The sequence below is a fragment of the Solea solea genome, chromosome 7, assembly GCF_958295425.1.
Source record: "Solea solea chromosome 7, fSolSol10.1, whole genome shotgun sequence".
In the NCBI taxonomy this organism is placed as follows: domain Eukaryota; kingdom Metazoa; phylum Chordata; class Actinopteri; order Pleuronectiformes; family Soleidae; genus Solea; species Solea solea.
In genome coordinates, this window is record NC_081140.1 from 19,858,387 (window position 1) to 19,871,713 (window position 13,327).

General features: G+C 42.3%; 1 protein-coding gene across 4 annotated transcripts in view; it reads right to left on the reverse strand.

The window, feature by feature from the left end:
- si:cabz01090165.1 (uncharacterized protein LOC100333421 homolog) overlaps positions 1-13,327 on the reverse strand; it is a 228,343-nt gene that overhangs the window by 81,164 nt on the left and 133,852 nt on the right. For all 4 annotated transcript variants that reach the window (XM_058634134.1, XM_058634133.1, XM_058634135.1 and 1 more), the window contains one exon: positions 4,351-4,433. The gene's annotated coding sequence lies outside the window, so the exon portion shown is untranslated. The remainder of the gene's footprint in view (positions 1-4,350; positions 4,434-13,327) is intronic.

Below are 13,327 nucleotides of genomic sequence, written 5' to 3' on the forward strand. Positions count from 1 at the left end.
TGAGCTGAACTTTTTTTACCTTAAACTTTAGATCTGTCTTCGGTCGCATCTCGTTGTTTTTTTCTATAAACATTTGTCTGTTGCTGCTTGACTTGTTGTACATCTGTGTCTCCACAGACAGCTGTGTAACACTTGTGTGACACATCCCAACAATTCCTCTGCCCAACACAATACCTCTGCATAGATGTATCGTCTGTGTCGTGTCTATTAAATCTTCCAGCATTCATTCATTCATCCAACCCCTGAGGTTTCTGCGCTGAACCAGTGAATGTGATCATTTTGCCTGGTTTCCATTAGCAACGAGCTAAAGAGCCAGTCACACCCGCGACATCTTTTCCTCGGCGTGCTGTTCATCGCCCCCATTATACACGGAGGTTTCGACGCGTATCAGCAACAAAGCTTCACGGCAAAAGCAGCTGTGCGATGTTGGGAGAGAAGAGTCAGACTGATGAGAGCTGAGAATAGAGTTCAAAAGAATCCAAATTAAATGTATCGCACAAAGAGAGAAATGAGACAACGTGGCTGGAACAGTAATGTTGTTTCGCGCTCATCAAAGTGGAAAAATAAAAAGTTTACGATTCCGAAACACACAAACTTTTCCAACTCAGTAGATTGATAGATTTATTTTTGCCGTTTCTCTGGAACATTAACGCAGTCAACGAACCACGGTCACATCAGCTCACATTTCCGAATGACAATGAGGTTACTTACTTATTTACTGTACATGATGTGCATATCAACACGACGGTCTTTTAAATGTTTGTGGAAATGAGGGAATGAGGGTGATGGTAGTCATTGTACCTGTACCCGTGATTGCAAAAAATGGAATGTAACAATCGCAACCGTCATCACGACACGACACGACCTCAACTCGTGTTTCAAATGAATTCACTCTGTAAAAGTGGCAACTGCACTGGAGGCTAAACCAAATGTCACATTGCCCATTTGGGAACATTTCAGCTTTTCAGACTAATGAAACGGGAGAGCCAGGGAATTTAGATGAGGAAACATGCAGAATTGGAGCCAAAAAATATACAACCATCCAGTTATCCAGGCAAAACTCCATCCTCCAGCACCGAGTCAGTGAGCAGATCACGCCGGTGCCAGCGCAGAGTTACAGGAGGAGTCGCTGAAGCCAAATACAACTGTGGAAGTGACATGCATTAGAACGTCACAGATGCTGCTTTACACCGTTGGCGGAGATTTTATAGTACGCCATCTACTGGAGCATAAGAAGTGGTGCCAGACAGTCAGCTGCTGAAATCACACAAAACTACCTCCACAAGAGAGGGGCAGTTAATCTAGAGCCCACACATCAGGAGCACAGAGCACTGGTGGCGCCATTACCAGTGTGGATTTCTGCTGCTGTCGACAGGCAACTGTAAGTGTGTGTGTGTGTGTGTGTGGGGGGGGGGGGGGGGAGGGGTGTGTGTGCAATAATACAGCATACTGCAGAATCACGCCCCACTGCATAGGGAATCACTTCACTGCAACAGCCCTATAGTAAATCACCGTGGTTGGGTTTGGCAACAAAAAAAAAGCACCTGATGGGAGAAAGATGGGTTTCCTGTGAAGTCTCAACTCCCTCTTCATAAAAAACACATCAAATGTTCTCATCACCACTGCAAAAAAAATCATAAAAAAAACAACATTTGTTCCAAAACGCTTGTCTCTGCTCTGCTGCTTTCTCAAAGCTTATTATGGGATCATCGATCGATAACCACAAATATACGGTAAGCTAGGTATGCCCAGCTTTAAAATTTCCAGCTTACTGGCAGCGAGTAATATATGTATATATATATATATATATATATATATATATATAAATAAATCCTCAATGGAAGCTGCTGAGACTGACAAAAGTTGTGTTCAAGAGCTGTTGAATACAAGTGATAATCAGTGGTGTGATTCATTTTTAAATTTCCCTCTAAAAGCTTCTTCACAGTGGCCACATAAGTCATTTTTTCTTAGTTTTTTTCTGCTGAATTTGTCATTATGGAGTTTACATAACATATTAAATTGTCATTATACAAGTTGCACAGTCTAATTTCTCCTGACACCATCTGCCAGTTCGATTGGCTCCGTGTGAGCCTCGCCAATGCTGCAGAGAGACAAAAGCTCGGTTTACACAAAGGAAGTGAGTCTGCTGATGTGTGATTAGAAAGAGAGGATAGACGGTTTGTTTTTTTTGTCTGTAACCTTTGGCAGCACCTTCCTCGAGCACGGAGGGTGGAAGAACCGGAGAAATCCACCCAGAAAAGGTCTGAGAGATCAACATAAAAAGAAAAGGGAAGATTGGACAGGTCTGTTTGATGGAGAGACCTGCACTTTTCCCCCAAAGAACCTTGTACATCAAGTACACAGAAGTGTAAAAACTCTCATCAGAACTGCATCCAACACACATCACCCTCTCCTATCAGCACTCTTGTCAAAGCTCCATAACCAAAGTACAGGAAACTCATTCATCTTCTACTACTTTATCCTCCACATGAGGGTCACGGGGAGCGCTGGTGCCAAAACCAGCTGACATAGGGCGAAAGAAGGGGTACACACTGGTCAGGTCGCCAGTTCATCACAGGGCCACATATGACAAGCAAGCCTCCACTCTCACACTCACAGCTACAGTCACTTTAGAGTTTGCCTGAGCTACAAATCTGCATGATTTTGGACTGTGGGAGGAGACAGGAGAACCCGGAGAAAACCTCATCACTACACCAACCGTGTGGCCCACACTTGAGCACTAATGACCCTTCAGGCTCAGATTAGTACGAGCGGAAAAGCTAGTAAGAGCGGTGCAAATGATTTCAGCCCTCTGATCAAAGCTCCTCCCCATCGACACAGGAAGCTGTTGTTTTTATTTACATTGTGCGATCGACTCTCACTCAGCATCTAGATTTCAACTCAAGATAAAACTCATTTTAAATGACATGTAATTTCTGACCCGCGCTTTAATACCAAACCGTTGTCTTGCTGTGCCTTTATTGAAGCGCTGAGCTTGGTTTCTTTTCTTCTCAGATTGGACATGGACGGTTGCTTCTTGCTCCGGACAGTAAAAAGTACAAAGACGTCTAAAAATCACATTAAGTAAAAATAAATATTTAAAAGCTTAATACATTCATAAAACTGTCTGCGGCTTCCGGGAGCATTGTGATTTATATTATTAAAATAAAAAAGAATCATTATTTGTAAATGTTTATGCTCCCAGTGCTTTACTCTCCTCACATCCAATTGCCCATAAATGCTATTATGGTGTGATTGTGCCACCCAAACACTATCAGCGGCTTTCCACTGTTACTTTTCATGGCCTATAAAACTGTTGTTAATGCTGCAGCTGAGCTGATGCTCGGCTTTACTGCTGCCGCCGCCTCCCTCCTTTCTCCTCTCTGCTTTAGGAGGCGGAGGAAGTGTCCTTGATACAGATGTGTCCTCCATCAGCTGGAGGACCACATGTACTATCAGGCACAGGAGACACAAGAGCTTTTTTTTTTGGAAAACACAGCCTGTATATGATGATGTTTTTCATTATTCTTTAAATCATGTGCTTTATCACATTCCAAACTAGACTCCGGTTTTATTCATGGTCTGATTTCTTTATCTGCTGCATGAATGAATGACAGCTTTATTCCCCTAATGGGTGCCTTTGCCCTGCACAATGTTTAATGAAACCCATCAACTACAGGAGAACACACAGCACAGAAGACACACCTTTAAAACATCATCAAAGGCATGGTGAATAGAAACAAAAGATGAATTCCCCTGTATCGCTTGGTCATTTTAGGAATTACTCAACTTCCAACTTCCACTACAAGTCTGCAAGTGTTTTAATGACTTGAAGGTGTGTTGTTTTGTATGATTGTGTCTTTGTTTTCCTTTCTATATTCATGTTTTCATTCGTTTATCTGCTGTATCCTTATGTATGTGTTATAAATGAGGGTCATCCAATCATACAAAGACGGCACACGCATGCTCACAGACACGCAGCGGTCTGTATATCGGCTTGTGTATGTGTCTTTGTGCATGTTGGTATTTGTGTGAAAGGTTTTTTTTTGTCTCTTGAACTTCACGACAAACACTCAAACTCTTCATCCTGAGCAAAAACCAGATTCACTTCATCATAACTCAACGCCACTGACCCCACACTCGAACAAACAGACACATGATTTAAAATATGCAGAACTGCATCGACATATTTCACACACACACACACACACACACACACACACACTAACACAGCTGTGGAGCAGAGTTAGGCACAGACACATGGTTTGAGTCTCGGCCGTAAGAACAATCCCAGTCATAAGAGTCATATACAGGAGGAAAGCAACTTTAATGCATGTAAATCAAACCTACCTGATGTGGGCGGGGCTGAGTGTTTCTTTATGAAGGGGAGCCAATCAGGGTGAAGTCCAGTTGTGGCGTGGCAACAGATTGATCTGCAAAATAAATAAATAAATAAAACCCTTCATGAGATCTGCATAACACAGTTTCCTCCCTGTTTAACGAACAATGTCAGTCTGCACAGAGAAACAAAAGACACATTTAAACCAATTTAAAATAACTTCCTCAAGGTCATCTTAAAATAAGGCATTCATAATGGTAATGGATTTATTGAGGCATCAACTGACTTTATCACCCACTTTATCAGCAGATCTCTCTTTCTCCCTCCCTCTCTATGATAAGCCCCTCCCCTCCGTTGTCATCGAAACTCATCGATTATGACACACACAGCGAGGGCGTTGATGTTCCACTTCTAAATGGCTGAGCGTTGGCTTTATGTACCGCAGAGGCCAATACATCTGTTTAATGAGAGTGTGGTTTGGACCCGGACAGCGTGGCCTGGTGGGAGAGATTCTGCCGCCGCTCTCGTCTCATTAAGACGAGAGGAGAGGTAAGTGGACGAGGGAGTCCTGGTCCAGACATCCGGTCTGACGACACGCAATCATCAAGAAGCATCTCCGCCATGGTATCTTCTCAATTTGTGTTTATGAACATGTGACGTTTCCCCGTTTGTCTGGTGTCCACGCCTCATAATACACTATTATTTGTGTGTGTGTGTGTGTGTGTGTGTGTGATCTCTTCAGGACAGCTGGAGAGTCCAGAAGTCCCAGATTAAAAACTGGCTCCGTGTACCACAGAGCTCTCTGACTCAGACAACTCTCATTCTTCCTCCATCTCAACACTGAGACTCTGCTTTGGATCTGAGCCGAATCAAACTGCTGCTGTAGCTTCATTAGTGGAAGTAAACTTTATCAAGTTGCCCCCCCCCCCCCCCACACACACACACACGACCACCCTGAACTCTTATATGTTTTACTGTGAGACAGAGGACACAAACAGTTAGAGTGGACATTATGGTACAACAATACACAACTAGCACTTTTTGCTCAGGTGTTTTTATATAGTTGGTGAAAATGAATCAGATTACATTTAAGCGTTTAGCGGACGCTTTTATCAAAAGCGACTTACAAAAGAGGAATAAGCTACAGAGGAGAAGTCTTGGAAAGAAATCCACTAAATAGTAACAGTGGACTGACAGAGGGTGAGAGTGCAGGGGAGGGGGGTAAGGTAAGTGCTATAGGACAGAAGATGCTCTTGGAAGAGCTGGGTTTTCAAGAGCTTCTTGAAGATAAGACAGGGACGCCACTGTTCTGGTAGAGCTCGGGTCATTCCACCAGCGTGGAACGACACATGGAAAGAGTCTGGATTGTCTTGTATGACAAGGGGTAACATAAGCCTTTAGGAGAGCATTTAAATGCTGTAAAAAAGGATATGACACTATATTCTGAGTGCTGAGGTTAGGACAGAATCATCTGGATCCAACGACACCTCAGCCTCAGTGACTCAGTGAAAATCCTCCCTCGCCGTGTCACATATTACCCTGAAAACATCACAGGAAAATAAGTAAATAAACCACGTTTGTTGTTGTAGAGTAAACAAAACTGAGGTAAGACATCTGACGTCTGTCAAGTGAGGGAAGGAGTCTGGAGGGCAAGGGGTGAAGAAAGAGGGAGAAGGGGGAGGGAGGAGGGAAGATGAGAGGAGACAATAAGAAAGGAGAGCCAAAAGATACAAGAGCGAAGAGATGGATGCATACATGATGTTGCTTTGATGAAAGAGGGAATAAACGCACGTTGGAGAGATGGATGCATTGATAGCCTGATGTCTGATTGCTTATAATTGATCACATTAGTTAGAGGCTGGAAGTGACTGATGAACAGATCATTTCACGCTTTTCTCTCCCCGTTGTCGTGAACACAGATGAATGGAGGATCCGTGAAGAAGACGAAGAAGAAGAAGAAGAGAGACGACGTCTCACTTTGAGTCTCTCCGTACAGTGATCATATGAGGCGGATGAACTCTGTGTTTTTCCCTCAGATGACTCACACTCTTCACTGCCACTGACTATGTGCTCATATCACACACAGTCTTTATAAATAACGTTATAATGAGCAGAGCTGAGAGCGGCTGTGTGTGTGTGTGTGTGTGTGCAGACTGCACTGAGATGACTCCTGTTCTCTCACAAAAAAAACAGACAAAAGACAAGAGCTGAGCCTTCAGGTTAAAGAGGATTACGCAACATTTGAATATATAAAATCCTCATTGATATTTTCATCCTTCAGATAGATTTGAACTGAATATAGTTGTTATTGTTAGCAGTAGTGATGCAGATGAGGGCGAGCACACATGCAAAGGGAGAGTGCATTTGTAGAGGAAGAGGAGAGATAAGAACGGAGTGGAGGGAGGATAAGAATCAAGAGGAAGACGCCAGAAGAGAAATAGCAGAACACGGTTCTATCCTGAGAGAGAAGGAAAGATTCATCAGGGAGAAGCACACACACACACACACACAGTGTTATTGTATATTTGCAGCCATTAGAAAACTTCAGAATGCCAAGATTCAATTCCGAGAATCTTCTCATGGAGACCAAAACCTGGTCCTAATAAGGCAGAGCCTAATATCAGAGGGACGGTTAAGGTCTAAGATTCAAATTGTGCGTGGGATCAGGTAAGGGTGAGGCATTAACTGGTCATAGTGATGGTTGGAGATAATGTATTGTTCAGGCTGTGCAAATAAATGGAAACCTGTGTGTGTGTGTGTGTGTGTGTTGGCAGAGGCTGAAGCCTGGCAGATGGTCAGAGCAGAGTCTCTCCCCCCTGTAGGTCCCTCAGTTCTCTCTCTCTCTCTCTCCCCTCTCTCTAGGGTTGAGATGGAGAGTTTGTGTTAAGCCCAAACAGAATTTCTCCTGCCTGGACTCAGAATCTCTGTATTTTGTAAAATGTGTGATACAAATATTCTACATCAGAGCTTCCCAAACTTCCCAGTGTTGAGGCCCCTAAAATTGTTTTTGCAGAACCTCTAAGGGCCTTGCCCAGATTTGTACATTAGAAGAAGAATGTAGTACATAAATAAACAAGAAGCTTTTTGTTCCGTCCATTCATCCATCGTCTCCCACTTTATTCTCCTCATGAGGGTGGAGCCAATCCCATCTGACACAGGGAGAAAAGCAGGGGACATCCTGGACAGGTTGCCAGTCCATCTCAGTGCCAACACACACACACACCAACAACCATTTACTCTCACATTCACACCTTGTGAGGCAATTTAGCATCTCCATGTTTTTGAACTATGGGAGGAAAGTGGAGTATCCGGAAAAAAAACCCACACACACACACAAAGATGCAAACTTCATGCAGAAAGGCCCTTGGTCCGACCTAGTAAGCTTTTCGTCTTCACACATAAACACAAGCCAAGGAACATCTGTCTTTTAATTGTCCAACAGGTCTCTTAACAGGCTTCAAACTTGGCAGGTGACTTACTCAACACTGCCAAAGTGTGCACTTTAGCAGTGTTTGGATAAGACCTGGGAGAGATATTGATAGAAATGCAATAGATACATCACTAAAAGAGCATGGGGAGGACTGATGGTTACACATAATCTGTGTTCAAGCCTTTCCACTGACACATTTAGGACTGGATGTACGTTTGAGACTGAGTTCCTGTTTTCAATTTCAGGATTATTCTCCGTATTAAGGGGCGTTTCACTGCAGTCATGGCTCCTCTGTTATTACATTTGTTTACTCGCTATAAGTTTAAAGCAACCGAGTCGTATGCAAACATATTCATAATCTTTTAATTTGTGAACACAACTGACTGGAGGATATTGGATTCTCATGAAAATGAACACAGACCACCTCCAAATTGCCTCTGATTGCTCCATTATTACTCATTATTAGCGATAAATGATCCATATGAAGTATTGTATGACAGCGTGGTGTGTGATACGCGTGTAAAGCACCTTGATTGGCCATGCAGCAGAAGCAAGCAGCACTGATGTGGATATTAACACAGCGACATCATCACCTGCAGCCTCCTTTAAGCTCATTACAGATTCTATTCAAATGACAAACACATTTATTCCAGTTACACTCCATAAAACTGCTGTAGGTCCACAATCACTCGTGTTCTGGTTAAACGTGTTAAATATCTCCACACATGATCACAGGCGTTAGATATCGTGTTACTAACGAGATTACGCCACTGTCACGTCTCTGTGGGGAGGAGATAAACCCCCCCGAGTGAAGTCACCACCGGACACCTGATCACAGACAGAGTCAGACGTTATCCTCAACCTCAAATTTCACCAGCAACGGCTGACGGACATTGTCCACCAATCAGAGGAGAGCCAGTGGGGCGTGTCAGTGTCAGTGTGTGAGGTGAGTGAGTGAGTGTGTGTTCGATGGGTGATTTCCTGGCTGACTGATGGTGTTTTGAATGACTGATGAGGCGGATGATGAGGTCGAGTGCGTTGGTCTCTGCAGTTTTATAGACCGAGGTCCTCCTCGGTTTACAGGCTGAATATCAAACGAGTTCTCCCGCTCCCTCTCGCGCTCTCTGCTCACATATCTCACATTCCTTTCCTCCCTGTTTCTGTGTCGCTCTCTTGTCTCCTTGTCATATCTCCCCATTAAAAGGTGTAAAATGCTAAATTTAGCACCAGGCCAAAACAATCCGAACGGTGGCAGAGATGTTAACACAGCATTCTCTCATTCCACCCTAGAGTCAGTCTGTCCCTAAAATTGCGTCGTTAAATCTTATGAATTCAAAGCATGTACTGTACTATCATCCATACAACAGGGTATTCAAACATAGTTGTAGGTTCACTTTAAAGCAGGGGTGTCAAACATACGGCCCGGGGGCCAGAACCAGCCCGCCAGAGGGTCCAATCCGGCCCACAGGATGAATTTGTTAAAATTTCACACTAATCTAAACGTAATGTCAAATGCTCCAGATACCCGTGACTAAATGTTTGTGCCTTTATAGATCCCGTGTGCTGTGTAAATAGTAAATTTAGGCATGATATTGTTGAAATTGCACTTATATTTCTCAAGAAACTTCATGTTTTGTAAAAATATCCTTCATTAAATGTAAAACAAAGGAGTTCTTGTTGTTCATAGGTTATTATGCTATTATTTTACTATTTTTACTGGTCCGGCCCCCTTGAGATCAAATTGTGCTGTATGTGGCCCCTGAACAAAAATGAGTTTGACACCCCTGCTTTAAAGGGTCCAATGCAATGTGAAGAAACACACGATAAAGGTTTATCTAGTATCTCTTGGTACAGTACGGTACGGTTTGGAATGGTACAGCCCTTGGTCAGGGTTGTGTTTGGACTGAGAACAGTACCAGTGCTCGGTAGGCGAGGTGTGCGCTGTGCCTGATGATAGGATGGTATTGTACCTGTGCACCAACATGACATTGAATGCGACGACAGCACAGCTCATATTTATTGCTGCTCGGTCTGTGGCTGTTTGTCTCAACAAGACGTCAAGCGTTGTATGAGAATAGACTGCAGGCATTGAAGAAACGCCGGTCGCAAGGTGTCATGGGTCTAACTCCACCCGCACCGTACCATTACTCTGGCACCCCGAGGGTAAGATACCGAAAAATGGAACTGTTGGGGCCGGTTATTTTGGTACTTTTCCTAATGGAAACACAAAAAATAACCATTTAATGTGACTTGAGTCCCTGTGTTCAATGAATGAGTGAGTGGATTAATCTGCAGCTACACACGACAAAAAAAAAACATGGCTTTCCCTTTCTAAAGAGAGAGGAGAGTAGACGATGAATCTCTGGTCATCACTGCCGCTAAGTTTTTATTTCCATAAATTGAAATCCATTACTGACCTCGGATAGCTCAAACACTACGGTCAACGGACCGAGACACACACACACACACACACACACACACACACACACACGCGCGCAGAGAGAGATACGTGACTCTAAATCAATCTGTTAGGCACAATGAAATATGAGGAGGAGTCTGGAGGAGGACGAGTGAGATAAAGAGCGAGGAAGAAAATTATTACTCGACACGAGAGAAGTTAAACCACAGAGTCATTAGAGCTCAATTTCAGTAAAAAAAAAAAGAGACATAATATGATCCCATTTAATGCTCACTGGACATTAATCATCTTAACACTTTAAGACAGATAAAAGCATCGGCAAATGGAAACGGTCAAAGATTACGAGGCTGGAATAAGACATGAGGACATTTTGTTTAACAATACATTCACACGGGAGGAAAAAGACATTTGCACGTCTGGAACTTAGATTGTTTTTTTTTTGTATTTTTCTGCCCAATAAACAAAAATAATGTGAAGTTTAAAGTTTCAGCTGAGACGGTAAAAAGTCCCCAGTGAAGGAGCCTCTCAATATGTCCTCTGCTCACATTAGCCTGGACACATTTAAGGCTTTTTACAATAAGTCACTATTAGAGCAAGCAGCTAATCACAGTCCTTTGTTTCCCATTGGAGCAAATTATACATGTTGTCCAGATTGTCTCCCCTTAAAGGCCCAGTATGTAATCATTTGTGACATTTAGTGGTGAGACTACTGTACTACTGTAATATACTCCTCCGCTCTCCCTCTTTTCCCAAAGCTCGTCAGGTAACTACGGTGGCCTTCACTTAGAAAGCACGTCACTCTTCTTCCTCCTCAAAATGAGAGCGACGTGAGCTCCTGCTGGCCTGAGTGTTTGGGTTGCTGTGGAACAAACCTTCATAAAGCAAGGCTGCCATCTTGGCTGCCAGGCTCTTGCCTTGATTACAATAAAACACGTATACACTCTATATAAGCGTCTATAAACATATAATTACATACTCATGGGTAAGCAAATAAGATTGGAAACTATTCTACGGAGTATTAGGGCCACATGTAAAAGATAACATAGAAAGAAAGAACAGCATGAATTCTGATAAAAACGTCAACATTCTGAAATTAAAGTCAGAATTCTGACATTATTCTCAGAGAATTCTCACTTTTATCTCAAAATTCTCAAATTTTTCTCAAAATTCTGACATTTTTCTCAAAATTCTGACATTTCTCTCAAAATTCTGACATTTTTCTCAAAATTCTGACATTTTCCTCAGAAAATTCTGATTTAATCTCAGAATTCTGATTAAATGTCAAAATGCTGACTTGAATGTCACAATTCTGACTTCAATCTCAGAATTCTGACTTTTTCTTTAATCTACAAATTATGATTTTAATATCAGAATTATGACATTAATCTCAGAATTATGACTTTAATCAGAGACTTTTTTTCCTTAGAATTCATGCTGTTTTCTTTACTTTTTTTACACGTGTCCCTAAGACTCTTCTGTACTATTCAGAGAAAGCTTTTGATTTTTTGTTTTTAATTTGAATAAAAAGGAGTGCTACCACTCATCAAGTTTTTTTTTTTTACTTTTTTTAAAAAGTTTTAAAGACATACATTGCATTTTCTTCAGCCGGTCAGTGTTTTGGGATAATTTTTTCAAGAGAATTTCAATAGAGAAACTTTCCACAGCAGCAGCAGCAGCAACAGCAGCAGCAACAGCAGCAGCAGCAGCAGCAGCAGCAGCAGATGATCAATCATATAAATGTAAGAGCCACCTTGTCACCAAGAGGCGCATTAGAGAAATTGACATTAACTAGGCATGAAATTCATGTAACAAACAAGGTGACCATGTGACTGAATACAGATCACTTCTGGCAGCTCATGATGAGCAGATGAATTACATTTATGTAACGGTGAAATCGATAAAATCCCATCTCAACTGTCATGTAGTTTATTCTGAGCAAACACGACGACTGTGGAATCACAGTGACGCCATGTGACAAGTCCTTTTTTAAATTGAAGTTGGAAAATGTGTTAATTTCATGATTTTTTCATTATAGAATTGTAGTTTATAGAATCAGGGAATTATACATTTGCCCGACTCATGTTCTTTAGGCACAGAGGTCTCAAACTTGTGGCCCGGGGGCAACATGCAGCCCTTCAATGGATCTCATGTGGCCCGTCCACTTAAATGTTTGTTTTTGATATTTAAAGATAATTATTTTTTAGCTATTATTATATTATTATTATTTAATAACTTTAAGCTGATATTGACGACTACGACTGAACAGTTGTTTTTCCTCGCACAGCTGGACTGTCTCTTGACTGGCCCCTCCTCACCTGACTTCCAGACCTTGTTCTTTTTTGTGAGCCTAAACTTAGAGATGGTTGAATCTTTTAATGAAACCTGTCATTTAGTTATTTTTTGGATCCTGATTTTTAATACAGTTTGTGGAAACTGTGTAATAAATAAAGAATATCCACGCAAACACCAGACTTGCGTCTCTAAAAAAGACCAATATCAGATCAGAAATTGTCTCGACAGAGTGTATTTTTGTTTCAGTGGTTCATGAGTTCTGCTGAAGACCTTGAGTTTCCGAGCAGCGGGTTGATGAAAAACACGGTGTCAGGGTCGATTCGCGGGAGGAGGTGTCTGAACACAAAGGATTGGAGGGTGTAATGATGAGTCTGCTTGAGAGTGTTTCCTCTCGGCAGTGATAAAAAGAGAGAGCGGCCAGAGACTCTGACAGGAGGAGCAGCGAGGCAGGGACAGCAGGGACAGCAGGGACAGCCAACACTGCCATGAAAATGAGACGTTTCCATCAACAGGGGGAAAACATCCACAACAAAAAACCTGCTAATCACAATAATTATAACGCTGATAACCACGGTGGCGTTTTCATCTGGCTGTTGTGAATTACCACAGATAGAATCTGGGTTGTCAGCGGGTTGTAGAATGAATACGGAGTCGGAATTAATTAATATCTCAGTTATACAAAATACATGCGGTGTGCGGCGTGTGCAAGAACCAGCCTGAGATACATGGAGGCAGCAGGGACACATGGAAAAACTGATTCCATCTCAGAACGTGTTCATCACTTTTCTCTCACCCTGAAATGATCTAATCCAAACCGGAAACTGTACACTCGCGTTCAGTTTCAATT